Source organism: Lathyrus oleraceus, chromosome 6, assembly GCF_024323335.1.
Source record: "Lathyrus oleraceus cultivar Zhongwan6 chromosome 6, CAAS_Psat_ZW6_1.0, whole genome shotgun sequence".
Classification (NCBI taxonomy): Eukaryota; Viridiplantae; Streptophyta; class Magnoliopsida; order Fabales; family Fabaceae; genus Lathyrus; species Lathyrus oleraceus.
Genome location: NC_066584.1, coordinates 364,057,509 through 364,060,453, shown reverse-complemented (window position 1 = coordinate 364,060,453; position 2,945 = coordinate 364,057,509).

Genomic DNA, 2,945 nt, shown 5'->3' with positions numbered 1-2,945 from the left:
AAATTTTCTCTTCTAGAGCTTTCTTTCTTCAACTTGGGACATTCGTTTCTGTAATGACCTGTTTCCTTACATTCATAGTATGTTATATCTTTGTTAGACTTGCCTCTAGAAGTTGATTCTGATCGATCCCCTTTGGGTCTTGGTCTTCTGAAGTTATTATTCCTTTTTTTCTAAAGTTGTTTTACTCTTCTGGTTAAAAGGGATAATTCTTCTTCGTCGTTAGAGGCTTCCTTCCCAGAGTCATCATTGTCTTCTTCTTCAGCATGGAAGGCTTTGTTTCTATCTGGTTTGCGTCTTTCGGATCTGGATTTTAGTGCTACGGACTTGATCTTCTTTTGAGGTTCATCTCCCTCCAGTTCTATCTCGTGGCTTCTGAGTGAACTGACGAGTTCCTCAAGGCTGATATTGTTCAGATCTTTTGATAGCTTTAAGACTGTGACCATGGGTCTCCATTTCTTTGGCAAGCTTCTAATAATCTTTTTGACATGATCCGCAGTTGTATATCCTTTATCCAGCACTTTGAGTCCTGCAATTAAAGTTTGAAATCTAGAAAACATTACCTTTACAGCTTCATCTTCCTCCATTTTGAAGGCTTCATATTTCTGGATTAGAGCCAAAGCCTTTGTTTCTTTGACTTGAGAATTTCCTTTGTGAGTCATCCTCAGGGAGTCAAGTATTTCTTTAGTTGTTCCCCTGTTGGTGGTCTTTTCATATTCATTGTAGGAAATAGCATTGAGTAGTATCGTTCTGGCTTTGTGATGGTTTTTGAATTCACGCTTCTGATCATCTGAAATTCTGCTTCTGGGAATAGCAACTCCAGCGTCTGTCACAGGTGGTGTGTAGCCAATTGTGACAATATCCTATAGATCAGCGTCGTATCCCAGAAAGAAACTTTCAATTTTGTCTTTCCAATAATCAAAGTTTTCTCCATCAAAGATTGGAGGTTTAGCGTTGTAACTATCTCTTTCATTGGTGTTGGCCATAGTTTTTCTCACGATGGATCTCTCTACACTGTTAAGTGTTTGATTAGAAAATCAATAACAAAGTCGTAGCTCTGATACCAATTGAAGGTTGAGAAAAACAAGAAAGGGGGTTTAAATTGTTTTGGAAATAAAAACTTTTTCAGAAATCAAAACACACAGAATTTTATACTGGTTCGCTTGAAATTCAAAGCTACTCCAGTCCACCCGGCCAAGGTGATTTCGCCTTCAAAAAGGACTTAATCTACTAATCTTGAAAGATTATACAACCAAACGTCTAAGAGAATAATCTCTTAGCCCTCTCAAGTATTTAGACTGCGTAGAGTCACTTGAGGAAGTAGTTTAAGCAAGAGTAAATTGTAATGTAAAGTGCTTCTAACAAAAAGCAAATATTACAGAAATATAAGAACAATAGCTTTTCACGTAAGAGCAGCAGCTCGTGAAAATGAGAGAGGATGAATGAGATTTCTGTGTGTCTCAGGTGTGTTCTCTTGTGAGGTATTTCGTCCTTTATATAGTCGTTGTGAAGGACCATTGGAGTGATGACGGAATCTTGGTCATTGAAGAAAAATTAATGTCATTACTCTCCCTGTTTCTTTCTAAAACAGTTTTCCACGCCTCATTATTCCCTTCTTGAAATACTTTCTTTCCATATTAAGATTCTTTTCGGTTACGCGTTCTGGACTAGTGAGTCTACGTCAGAGTCTTGATATGTCAGAGTTTGTCTTCAGAGGATGATTATGTATGACTTCATCAGAGCTTCTCAGTGCTCTAGACTTCTTAAGTATTAGAGTCTGGATTTAGTAGTCTTTTATCGGAGCTTCTGACTTCTTAATGTTGCGTTGGTATCTGCATTGATCAGAATCAGAACCTTCTGGACGCATCCTTTCTGAGTGGCATCTGATCATTGAATATTGTATGGTCAGAATCCTGCGTAAATGTTCAGAGTCCTGCACACTAAGAAAAAATCTCGTTAGAGTACCATTTTTGTTTCATCCTTTGTTATCATTAAAATCTTAAAGATATATTGTAGAACCAACTTTATTCTTACATTCGGGTATATTTCTGCTAGCTTCAATTACCATTGAGAGGGAAAGAAATATGTTAAGCGTGTTAAAGACGTTTCCTCGATGAGTCCATAAAAGGTCGTAAGACGAAGACTCGATGTATAGAAGAAAAGTTATCATCCAGTTTGAAATCCAACTTGACACGATCAGTATAACTCTAGATGCTTATGGTCCGAACGGAATCGACCAACTCTAATACCATAAAATGAGACAACCTATGTATCATTAGTGAAATTCTAATTAAAAACCTAGAAACCTTTATAAAAATACTGAAAATTTAAAACTTTTAAATAACAAGACTTAACTAATCAAAACATACTGCTTTGTATATATATTTACTTCCAATGTTTACATAGATTTTGACACAGCTAAGACTAGTGGCACTGCCACATAGATAAAACTTAAAAGAAAAGTACATAAAGGAAACCAAAAGAAAGCATAACAAAAAGGAAATGTGAGTAGTAGACAGTATGATACTAATATTGTTTGTACATAATATCACGTAGTAGTAGAAATGTGATTAGAGTTTGACAAAATGTTAACAATCCTTAATCTTGACGTCGTCGTAATCTAACTCCAGGTTACTCAGTGGCCTTCACTCTTAGACTAACGGAATGTAAGAGGGAGTCTAATTTGTTGTCTGATAGTCATAGATCAATCTAAAGATGAAAGACAAAAAGAAGGCAGGGCTCAGATTTACGTACAAGTTTAAAAGTGAGAATGGGGCGTAAAATAATATATATATATATATATATGTCAAACACAAGTAATCAATCAAGTGTGTCATCTTCAAATATTTATATTTATCCTGATGTATTTCTAAATTATATGTTGACTTAGGCTACTAAACATTGTCAAGGACATCCTCCCAATCACCGAGATTAGATGTCACGAGGTC